We start from the raw sequence: 13678 nt of genomic DNA, 5'->3' as shown, positions 1-13678 counted from the left end.
CACAATTTGATAAAGAGAATTATATCATGTGGAAGAAGAAGATGCTATTATTCTTACAAGTTGCAAATCCCAAATATTCAAACTTGTTAAAGAAGGGTATAAAAACTCCGATGGTTATTGAACCGGAGGTAATAATAGATGGTGTGGTGACTACTGAAGCTAGAACCTATCCAAAAGAGCCTGAAGATTTTACTCCTGCTGAGAAGGAAGAAGCCTCCTTGGATGCCAGCCTTCAATTAATATTAATTGATTCCCTTGATCCCTTGATGAACAGACATGTGATGAACTGTAAAAATTCCAAACACATGTGGGAAACTATTGAGGTGATTAATGAAGGCACAGAGGAAGTTAGGGAGAACAAGTTGGAAATCCTATCCTCTGAATATGAACATTTCAAATCAAATTCAGGAGAAGGAATTACTGAAGTGTTTGAGAGGTACAATGCGTTGATCAACAACCTGAACATCAATGGAAAGTATTATTCAATCAGGGAGGTCAACAAAAAGTTCCTTTTAACACTGCCAGCTCATCTTGAACATAGAATAACTGCCATTAGAGAAGCTAGAGATCTGAGTGAGATTTCTTTGGACAGGCTCTATGGAGTGTTAAAAACTTATGAGTTGGAGCAGATTCAACAGAAGGAAGTCTACGGGAAGGATAGAATGGTCAGCACATCTAATGCACTTGTAGCTGAAGGTCAACAACAACAACAATCTCAACAATTAGAAAGAATGGTACAGTTTTCCAAGGGTGAGGAAAATGAGTTAGTAGCAGAATATGATCCTCCTACTACAAATCAATCAAGTGATGATTTTTATTCCTTGGAAGAGCTGGAGCAATTGGAAGACGAGTCAATGGCCCAAATTGTCAAGAGATTCTCCCATGTCAGATTCAAGAGGAATCCCAAGCTTAAGTACAAGTCCAACTACAACAAATTCCAGAAAGGTGGATCTTCATCCTCTAACACCAGCAGTGGTGGATACAAAACAGGGATGGTTGATCGAAGCACCATTAGATGCTATAACTGCAATGAGTTGGGACACTTTGCCACAGAATGTAGGAAGCCAAAGCAAGTAAGAAAGAACTCTGAAAGGGCTTATCTGGCAAAGGGAAGAAGCTGGGATGATACTGACAGTGAAGATGAAGATGAAGGAAATCTTGCTCTTATGGCTATTGATGGAAAAGCTTCATCGTCAAGAATAGAGGTAAAACTTTCTGATGCTGAAATGGTTTATCATCTAAGAGGTAACTTAGATTGTGCACGTCGTGATAATGAACTGTTAAGTTTACAGATCACAGACCTTGAGAAAGAGGTCAATGAATTAAGACTTATGCACATTAATCAAGACAAATTAAAAGAACAGGTATCTTTTCTAGAGAATAGAGTTGACTGTTATAGAAAACTCGAAACTATTCTCAAAGACAAGATCACCGGTCTTGAGACTAAGGTTAGAGCCTACTTCAATTCTTGTTCGAAGGCTAAAGAGTTCTACAGTAAGCAAGCTGTTAATCAAACATCTGGAATAGGATATGATTACAATGCTGCTATTGGAGAATTAGGCATAAACTCCCCTCCTCATGTCTGTGCTAAAGGGAGGGAAGTACCACATGTGCTTAAGGGTGTTGATGAACCCCTCTATAAAGCATCAATTGCTGAACCATTTGATGCGACCTCTTCTGTTATTCAAGAAGAAATACGTGCTGAAGATCATGCTAATGAGAAGATTGTTTCCAAGTCAAGTGAGTCGAAAGTTCCAGTCAAAGTTGTGAAAGCAACTGAGACTAACTCAGACACACATGAGTTGGATAACAATAATGCCATGTCTACCATGCATAAATTGCCTGCTGTTAATCACTCTCATAAAGCATGTGGTGTTGCTAATTGTATGTCTTGTGCTTTTAATATGATGTATGCTTATTTTAATGGTAAGCATGTGTCTAATGATAAGACTACTCCTCGTCAGCATGTGAATAACAAGAAGCATGATAGGTCTAAGACTGCTAGTCCTTCTAAGGCTAGAAAGGAGACATTTGTGCCTAAGCTTAAACAGAAATTTGTTAAGGCTGTTTACAAGGTCAAATGTTCAGTCATTGAGAAAGTTGAGACAATTAAAATTAAAAATGTTGTTTTGCCTGATAAAGGACAGTTCTACAAGTATGCCGGGCCCAACCAAGTTTGGGTTCCGAAGAAGGTCTAATCCATTTGAAGTGCAGGGCATTAAACAGGTGTAACCGGTAGTGTGGATTCTTGACAGTGGATCATCAAGACATATGACCGGAGATAGAGCCCTGCTATCAAATGTGGATTGAGAAAGCTGGCCCCCTGGTTACCTTTGGAGATAACAGCAAAGGTTTATCTGAGGGATATGGCTGTTTGCAAGCTGGGAATGTTATCATTGTAATTTTGTATATTGTGCTAGGTTATTATCAGGAAGCATCATCTAACATATAGCACCAGTGACGAGACTTGAGAATATTACGACATATCAGACACCTGCTGCACATTACACTTGGAATTGTACTCTAGTAAGATGTGTACAAGTGTACTCTTGATTGGTAAGTCAAAAGAGGAAGTCAATGCACCACAGTTCATGGACTTTGTAGCTGCAGATCTATTGGACTATGCAATTTCTTCTTCACAATCTCACTTCAGGTTGGTATGAACTAGTATACTGCTCAAGCAATCGTCAAGGACATGGTATGGCACTCTAACAGAAATTGTAATTTTATATGAACTAGTAGAGTCGTCATAATAATGCAACATAACAATTAGTATCTAAAGTACTTGACAAGTATCGGTCAATGATATGTTGTTAACATTATGTTGCAGATATTTATAAGCTTTTGACATGAATGAGAATTACTTAGACTTTACCCTAAGTGATCAATGTTTTATCAAAAACTCATTCATATTGAAAAACAAAATTAAACTTCTTTCTACATTAGTGATTTCTTATTTCATGTAAAATCTTTTGAAATCACTATTGTAAATCATTTTCTCTCTATTACCATATGTTCTATGATACAGGTTCAGTCTCCATTGACTTTCTTTCATTGACAGTCATGAGGTTGAAAACCCACAACGTCTATCCCAGACTGTAAAGACAAACACAAAAACAGAACCAACCAACACTCTCTTACCACTAAATGTAATATGAATGAGCGTGAGGGAGATAGTGCCTTAGTGCACCACATAAGGAAGGTTCTGTAGTCAACCCAGTAGCTCTGTCTCCTACATAGATGAGTAGTATTTAAACCGAGACAACTGCTAACCCCCATACATCTTCTCAAAAAGATGTAATGGTTGAAAAGGCACAAAATCAGTTACTAGATTCATTCTCTCAACAGGGTGCATCTATTGAATTTTGCCTGTCGGCCAAGGTATCCGATGTAGTGTCACCACTTCAAACATAATCAATTCTTGATGCACAAGGAGAGGTTACACACACAAAGGATGAGTTAACGGAAACAAGAGTTTCGACCATTTTAAGGTCAGATTCGATTGTTCAAGGTTCGTTAGTGGACCAATTGCCTTTACAGGTGTTAGGAGAGGATACTGATCCAAAAGCCATATGTCAGTGGTCAGTGTCTACCTCCCCAGGCTTAAATCCCCTGGATGCATCTGCGGATAGTGGATCTGACATAGGTGCAGATCGGCAACTTGTTGACAATGATTCAGATATTACCTGATAAGTCACAAGGAAATGTCTTCACAGACATTAGAAGGGAACTTTGATCTTTATGCTAAATTCGTTGGATCATTGTTTACCTTCCCAGAATTCAAATCTGGAACCCTAAAAGGGAAACTAGCAACTTGTAAATTATGACTCAGATTCATCTGACGAGTTTAACAAGGATGGGGATTTGTGAACTCCCATTGCACCACCTGTGACCTCCTTTAAGGATGGCTAAGGTGATTTTCCTTGCAGGTATAGCTGGATTATGGAGCTATGAGAGAAGAGTGATACACTTGTGAGAATGAGTGTAAACACGAGTGGAGAGAAGAGTGAAACACATGTGAGGTACACTAAAACACAATCACACACTCACAGTGAGGAAGAAAGAGAAACTACTTGTTATTTCTTTTCCAACCAAGTGAAATATGAGAACTCCTTCAGACGACGGCATACATTCCTTCTTTAAGGGGGAGATAAAAGCTTAAGAAATAGTTTGGAGGATTCCTCAACTAAGGGGGAGAAATAGTAGGGAGGAAGAAAAAGATCCTAAAAATGTACACTACACCACACCATTGTTGTTTGTAACTACGGATCCTATTGTACGGGAGAGGTGGTAAACACAAGGTGATTTTCTGATAAGGGAAGAAGCTGTTAGGGGAGTACCATTGGTTTTTATCTGCGGATCCTATTGTACGGGAGAGGTGGTAAAACGAAGGTGATCTTCTTTAATCAGTTGATTCTCATAGGGGGAGAAGCAAGAGATATGGGCTTCTCAACAGGAAATGTGGTTGTACAAATGAAGATGGAACTACTTGAAGATATGTTCAGTCTAGAGGAACATCTACTTGGAATCTGGAAAATGTTAAATCTCATCCAGAACTTTTCTGCTATTTACTTTGCATGTATGTTTATATCTTTTTCTTATTTGTTAGTTGAGTTATCCTCTAGGTATTTGTGTGTTATTGTCTAACAAACAAATAGGGGGAGATTGTAAGTCATATGTCATAGCCTATTTGTATATTCGAGGATTCAACTCAACTCAAATAAGTAAATAGTGGAACTACCATCAGAGAGATCTCGCAAAGTAATATCTGTCAAAGGATTCAGAGACAAGGTTCATCTACAGACTTGAGGAATTAATTCACTGGAAGAAGTTCAAGAAATTGATCATGCCTCAGTGTTATAAGTCAAGATCGTGGATTTAATCAAGTGACAGAGATCTCGTCAGAGTATCAATTAATTACAAGGATTTAATCTGAAGAAAAAAGTCAAGACATGAAGAAACGTCACGAAAGTTAGTCACTCATGAACCAGACAGTACATCGAGTGTCAGCATTGAAGTGACGGAATTGATTCATAAGTCTCAAAGATTGTCTGAAGAATGGATGCTGCTCAGGGTTAGTATTAATTCTCTATTAATTAATTAAGTCATATAATTTAATTAAGAAAATAAATTAACTCTGCAAGGATTAATTTATTGATTAATTGAATTAAATTGATTAATTAATTTAGAATTAATAATGAGGATTTTCAGAATATTAATTGATTAAAATCTGTGATAATTCTAAAAAGACAACTGATTGTACTAGTATGACAATCGGTATGACAATTGATAGTCATACCGAATGTCTTACTAATTCAGTTAATTGTTTTGATAGAATTTTTACTTAGATTAAATTCAATTATGTATTCAGAAAAACAATTTCATTTGAACTAATATGACAATCGGTATGACAATCAATAGTCATACCGAAAGTCTTGCTAGTTCATTTTAATTGTCTTCCTAGCTCTATTAGATTGTCTCACCGAAAGTCATTCAAGCTCAAATGGATTGTCACACCAGTTCTCAACAACTTCGGCTGTGATTATTTAAAAAGAAGCAGAAGACATCATCTATCAAAATAGCATAACATTTATCAAATACAGAGCAGCAAGACACAGAACAAGAAAAAGCAGAGAACAAAAGAAAAATATTTCATCTTCCATCTGCTTATTCAAGATCAAATATTCTAGCTTGTTAATGTTAAATCCAAACCACTAGAATTACTTATCTTGTTCTTGTATATCAATCTAGCGGATTAAAATCCCTAGAACTTAATCTCAAATCGCTTTTAGCATTTGATCTCTTAATTACAAAAATAGAAAAAGTTCATGTCGAATTTATTCTAAATTTGTAATAATTGATTTGAGATTAAACCCTTGTAATCGATACCGTAGTTGTAACACCTTTCAAGTTTAATAAAAGTTTTATTTAACTTGAATTTTGTTTCACAATTTTATTCCGTATTTTATTCGACGAAACGGTATTGTTTGCATTCAACCCCCCTTCTACAAACAAATTGGGACCTAACAACCCCTAAAATCAGACTCTAAATCAACTAGGACAACCGTTGTGGGTGTATTTTTACACTTTCAATAAAGTTGTTCATGTGAAAAAGGTTTTAAGTTTTAGACATTGTAACCTCTATACAGTTAAACCTTCTTAAACCTCTATTATTAATTTATCGATTTAATAATAATTTATTATTTTATCGATAAAATAATATTTTATTACTTTACTGAATTTTTGTATTTATATATTATAAAAACTTGGTGAAACAAATGAACGCATCGAAATATTAAATGAAACTATCTCTTATTTACGATATAAAAATGTGAGAGATGTTAAACATCTTTTAAATTATTCAAGCGAGAATTATCCGCTTATGGAATCACATAAAGATAAAGAAATCATTTAGTTTGTAATGAATATTGATGAAACGACTGATCATGAACCGAACGATAGTAATGTTATCTCAAGGATATCATCAAATGAAGTATTTAAAACAATAAACACTTTAAACAATTACGTGTTACGATACGAGTAAAACGTTCGAGGAGTTACTATGATTTACATAAAGTAAAAGATGAGGTTGATTTAGATTTTTTTGAAAAAAAAAGAAAGAAACAAGCTACTGTAAATTCATATTTTAAAAAAATGAATTTTGCAACTCATATACATTATATATATACATATTTATGAAGTTATAACTTTTTATATTACTTGGGTCCTTAATAATTTTCGAATTTTTTTATTATATTATACTTTTAGCGAAAATATTACTTTACGACCTTGACCCAAGTTAGGACCGAGAAAATTTATTACTTAAGCGAAATTATTACTTTATCGGATATTATATAATCGAGGTTAAACTGTAGATTAAAAATTTGTTTAGTTAACAGATGTTTACCTGGGTCAGGTTGTAAATATATCCGGGAACTCTAAATACATGTAAAACGATAGAAGTTAGATATGCACAAAAACCGGATCGGGCCGGATTTGGGCCGGGTTTTCAAAAATCCGAATTTTTTAAAATCACGTCGGGCTAGGCTGTTTTAAAAATCGGGTCGGATCGGGCCGAATTTCATTCAAAATAACTAGGCCCGTTTGGGCCCGCGGATCGGGCCGGGTTGGGCCACCAGATTTATTTTAGTAATTTAATATTAATAATATTAATTTTTTATTACTTATAAATATTTTTTTAATTGTATTTGCAAGGTTAGACTTTTATTTATACGTACACACTGTTGATTAGAATTTGGAACATTTTCTTCATGTTATACCTTAGATTAGTTTAGAATTTAAAATTTACATCACGGTAATTCGATCTTAATATATTCAATTTATGACTTTAAATCAAAATTATATTAAAAATTTAGACCGTTTATTCAAAATTATATTCAAATATAAAATAAATTTGGATAAAACATAATTTTTTTCAAAGTTTTATTCGAATATTTACAAAAAATCATCATAAAATCCGGGTTTTTATAAGACCGAATCGGGCCGGACCGGGTTATTATCTGGATCGGGTCGGGCTTTTAATTGGATTGGGTCTAAATCCGGATCGGGCTTAAATCCGGGCTTTTACCGGATTGGTCGGATTTTTACAAAAAATATGTGGCCCATTAAGGCCCGCGGGTCAAATTGGGCCGGGGTTTTTTCCGATCGGATTTTTATCATTTTTATATCGGATCGAACGATTTTTGGATTCAGATTTTTTGTGCATCTCTAGCAGAAACTTGATTACTCATCTCTATCCCAATAACTCACACTTGTGAAAAATAAAAATAATCTACATAATGAAATAATACAAGAAAAAATAAACCTAATATATGGATAAACAAATCCTCACAACAACAAATTATATCCTTATAATATAATATGCAAAAGAGGGATCTTAATCAAACTTTGGGTAGTTATGGTCTCTATACTGCCAATTTCATATGCACCGTTAGATCCTTAAATAAATTGATAATAACCGTTAGATTTAAAATAAATAAATATTCTATAACTAATAGAACTTCTAAATTGAATAGAAAATGCTACCTTTTCAATGATTTAAACAAAAAAGAAGTAAGTATCCTAGACCGAATAGAATAATAGGATATTAATGCAAAATATGTAATTAGTTTTTTTCTTCAAATTCTGGATAATATATTTTTTGGACAAAATTTTTAAACTGTCATTGAATTAAACATTAATTCGTGAGCTTCACGTGGGCTGTAAAATCGTCCAAATCTGATTTATAGAATTAAAGATAAAGCCGAAATAAAATCAAACAAAACTTGGTAATTTTTTTTGTTTGTTTTTAAACTATTTCAAATTAATTAACTTTTTAAAATTAAAAATAAAACATTCATCGTACGCCGAAATATTAAAAATTTAGTAGTCAATTAGTCGGTACCATATTTAGGTTTATATAGAAATTGGATTTATACAATACACGGGTTGATTAACTATCTATGTTATTAATGGTAATTTTTTTCAAAACTTAAATAGAGATTATTCGTTTATTGGTGTAATGACATTGAAACAAAACAAAATAATGTACATTATTAATCTTGACTAAAACAAAATTATAATATTGATCTAGGTAAAAATAAATTTGAAACAAACAAAGTATAACTAGTTGACTTTAGTTAGTGTAATGGATTTAGGGTTAGAAAATTAATAACTATTATTGATTTGGCTAAAAACTATGTTATTGAACTAATAATTCGTCGATCGGAATAATAGCATCAGGTTAAAACAAAATAATTTATACTTTTTATCCAAGCAAAAAAAATTATAGAACTAATCCACGGTAAAACAAAATTAAAATCAAAATAATATTCGACTAACTAAAATAAAATAATGTATACCACTCATTTGAGTTGAATAAAAGTATATATTTATTTGTTTTTAAACAAAATTTAAATCAAACTAAATATTATTAGTGGGATTTGATTAGTATAATGGATCTCGGGATAATTAAATTAATAATAAAACTAAATGTGATTCGTATAATATTGAACCGAGATAAAACTTATTGTTTAAATTAAAAAATATATTTGGTATACACGCATATAAATAACCATAATATTATAGATTTCAATTAGTAATAATATTTTTTTCCAAATATAAATACTTCTACATAAAAATATCAAATTATATTCTTATTATATAATATGTATAAGTAGGATCTTATCTAAATATTTGTTAGTCATGGTCCATTTACTATCAATTTAATATTTTCCGTTAGATGTTTTTGCAAATAATTGTTCAAATGTATAATTATTATCAAATCATATTGTTATTCCCTAACACTACAACAACAGAATTACAGAAGGGGGTTGAATAAAATTTTGGTTACTTTTTACTTTTCTGAAAAACTCATTCTGAAACATATAACTATGTTTGTGAATATGCAAGAATACAAATAAGACTTTAAAAGTATTAAACTAACACAAAGTAAATAAACACAAGTTTTGTCTTTCCACCACAGATGTATGGTGAAGAAATCTCTGTGATGCAAAATGCACATAGCTGCTTACAAGTTAATATTACAACTTAGAACTTGAGAGTGTTTCTAGAGATACATCTTGCTTGCTACTTGTCGTTCTAGTTAGTTTTAAGATGCTTGCTACACTTGGTTTATATATCACCAAGATTACATATGCAATAAGATAAAAATAATATTCCTATCAGTTAGATCCCATCACATGTTTATTCATTTTTATTTTCAATGCAATACAAGTAAGATACAACATCTTTGAACGGGCTTGTTTTGCATAGAAATGGAAATGCTTCATTTTCTTCTAAAACATGCAATCAGACCGTCACGTTCCTTTTGTGCACTATCAACTCATGTGACTCTGTCAGCTTTTGTCAAGTCACTATCAACTGCTATCTTGTTGATTATCCGTTGAGGCTTCATACATGTTATTCGTTGACACTATATTAGTGTCGTCCATTGAAGCTTTCTTGATAGCATATGTTGACATCTTTATATGTTATCCGTTGAAGGCTTGACTGGCTTATCCGTTGAAGGCATAATGAGTTATCCGTTGAAACTTGTAGAGTCAACTGTTGAAGCTTGTAATTTAGCAGTTGACGATGTTTCCATAATAGTTGATACTCTTTCACTTATACAATATTTACTAGGCATTTTATATTTACAAGGCATTTTGTATATCTTTCTAGTAGTCAATATGACTTAGAAACTACTAACACTCCCAAATCCCTTAGCTATTATAGTGTACAAGATGTGCTACATACTTATTAACATAAGCTACTCCTTCAACGAAACTGTGATTATCCATTGAAGGCTACAAAAGACACTTACTAAATCTACTTAAGGTGTTTTGGTGAGTTATTATCAAGAATACAACATATTCCTAACAATCTCTTTCAATTTATGTCTAATGGAATTATAGACATAAATTCAGGTTGACGTGATTATAACAAAATACCTTATAAAGATAATACATTAAACAGTAGATAAATTGCAAAGTTTTGTATTAAAATAGAACTGTACAAAGAAAGTTGAAAGAGTTTACATTCCATTATCAAGGTGCTCCTCTAAACTGAGCAATTCATTTCCTTTTCCTTGATTCCCTTATTTTCTTCCCCAACTTCTCTTCATTTTTCTCAATCTGGAGTTGGAGTTGTCTGTAAAATTCAGCTTCATCTTCTTCATTGACATCCAGCATCTCCTGCATTTCCCTGAGAGTTTCATTACTTGAAATTTTAAGAGGGTCTTCAAGTCTGAAAATTTTCTAACATACTTCTCATCTCTAAACTCCATGATCTAGTAGGGTTTCATGTGCACTCTATTCTCAGTATTTGGAATAGTTAGAACCCTTGGTAGTGTACTAGGATCTCTCCAGTTTTGTCTGATTTAACTTATATTTTTTAGTATTTATGACTAACCAACCTTTGTGAATCCAAAGTCCTTCTTATTTCAGAAAATACTTTGACCAAGACATGGCAGCTTTCATTGAAAATTTTGTAGAAAGACCATGTGTTATTCCTAGTGGACTAACAATGAGATTTACAGAAGGGGGGTTGAATGTAAATCTCAAAACTTTTTCAAGTTTTGAGCAGTTTTATAGGCTTTGTGTTCAAGATAAACAAGTGTGTGAATTGCTTTAAGCTAATACAGACAGATATATATTCAAGCACTAATGTAAAGAACACAACAGACCTTAAAAACTTTTCTGATGGATTGTTGTTCCACCAGAGATGGTATTTCAGAAAATCTGTGATTCTAGATGTTGATCACAGCTGCGTCCTAGTACAAACTAGATAATTTTTCTCTCAAGATTTTTCTAAACAGCACTGGAAAAATTCTTATCTAATTACTAGCTGCTACTTGGTTTATATATCACCAAGTGTACAAGTGAAGACAAAGATAAAAATACAATAATAAAATAAGTTCTCCACTTGTTTCTTCTCCATATCACTCAAGTACTTTGTTGACTATTGCCTCTTTGTACTAGAGTAGAACGGCTGCTTTTTCTGATGTTCCTGAAATTAGGCTTCCACATTTCAGTTATCTCTGTCAACCCATGTGCCTCTGTCTGCTGTTACAACTACCACTTATCAACTGCTATTTAACAGAACATCCGTTGAAGCCTTCATCCGTTGATGGCTTTATCCGTTGATGTGTTAGCAGTTGAAGCTCTATCAGTTGAAGCTTTAGAGACATCCGTTGAAGCTTTGTTTCTCATCCGTTGAAGGTCTTTAAGATATCCGTTGATACCACTTCATTTATACAAAATTACAAGGCATGAAATATTTACAATTGGCCTTCCTATTTGCATATCTTCTAGTAGTCAACATGACTTATATTTTCTCTCAACTTCTAAGAATTATATCTTAAATACAGAGACTGAAATGTGCTACAACACTAGACTTATTTCTAAGTAAAGCTGCACCATCAACGGATAGCCAAAGTGGTCTTATCCGTTGAGGCTACAAACACTAAACTTCTACTTAAGTGTTTTGTTAAACATATCATCAAACTAATGCACATATATTCCTAACAATCTCCCCCTATTTATGTCTATAAGAATTGTAGACATAAATTCAGGGTTAACTTGCTGATAACAAAACACTTAACAAATATAAGAATTGAAACTAAGTAGAAATTTAAAAGTGCTGCAAAAGTGTATGTACTAGGAGGTAATTGATGATTTACAGAATTTCCAAGGGTGCTCCTCTAGTCTGAGCAAATCATTTTTTTCTTCTTTGTTCCCTTATTTTCTTTCCTAGCCCTTTGTCATTTTCCTCAATTTGGAGTTGGAGTTGTCTGTAGAATTCAGCTTCATCTTCATCACTGATATCCAACTTAGATTGCATTTCCTTGAGAGTTTCATTGCTGGCAATCTTGAGTTGGTCTTCAAGTCTGAAAAATCTTCTGACTCCTTTATCATCTCTAAATTCCATCAACCAATGAGGTGATTTGTGGATTATAATTCCCCTTTTTGAATGAGTAAAGTTCTGGACAAAGCATTGGGCTCCCTCCAAGTTTTCCTTATGTTGGCAATCTTGTTGAGAATTTCAGTCTTGGCAGTCCTGGTAAAGCCAGAATCCTTTTGTATGGCTGAAAAGACTCTGATCAAGGTAGAGTAGCCTTCATTCAGAATCCTGTAGAGAGGCCATGTTCTTTCCCCAGCTCCTTTGTATCTGAACACCAATCTCTCTGGTAGCTGTCTGTAGGCAGCTATTCCCCTTACATCCTCCAGCTCATCCAGATAGAGTTCAATGTCTGAAATTTCTTTTATGTCACAGATGTGAACATAATCATTTTTAGAAATGGGTGGCTTAGGCTTAGGTTTTTGTTTTTGAGTGAATTTCTTAGAGGTTAGGGGAGGTGTAGATTTGGATTTTCTTTTCTGTTTCTTTGGTAGTGGAAGAGTGGTTAAAAAGGTAGGCAATTTGATGGTGTCCCAATCAATAGGTTCCTCTTTTGGGATGATTAGTTCACCATGGATGTTTATAGTGGGATCAGCAACACAAGGTTCAGGTATGGAAGGTAGTGGTTTAGATATTGATTTAGTTTCTTCAGTGTTATCTTCACTCCTTCTATGTGCCTTGGCCTTTCTTCTGTTTCCCTTCTGCCATTCCTCTCTTTCCTCCATACTCTCACCAAATATACTCCCAAAAACCTCATCTAGGTTTGTAATCTTGTCTTTACCCCTGACTTCAATTCCTTTCTCTCCTTCAACTTGACTTGACTTTAGCTGTTGTTCAAGCTTTGCTTGTGCTCTTTTGTCAGCCTTGAGTTTTTCAGCTTCTTTCTTCAACCTTTTGGTTTCTTCCCTCTTGGCCTTTGGAAATTTGGGATGTCCTTGCATCACACAGATACTCTTTCCCTCTCTAAAGATAATGACCATTTTCATTCTTTCAACTATGTCCTTGGTCTCCTTGTGCTTTTTGATGTTAGCACCCAAAACTTTGTCTTCATCAGGCTTTGGAAGAGGAAAGTCCACTTCTTTCATCTGAGCAAAGTCTAGGGGGTTCTTTGTGGAGTCCTTGCTGGATCTAGTGTTGGGCTTGAGAACTATAGGTTTTAGATTCTTGAAAGAAGTCTCTCCAACCTTATTCCTCCTTTCTGGCTTGTGCTCCATAATGATTGGTTCAACCTTTGTGCTATGTTTCACAGATATTGATTTATCTTGTGTTGAGCCAAACA

The sequence above is a fragment of the Apium graveolens genome, chromosome 9 (assembly GCF_009905375.1).
Source record: "Apium graveolens cultivar Ventura chromosome 9, ASM990537v1, whole genome shotgun sequence".
NCBI lineage: Eukaryota > Viridiplantae > Streptophyta > Magnoliopsida > Apiales > Apiaceae > Apium > Apium graveolens.
Note: the sequence above shows the minus strand (reverse complement) of the source record.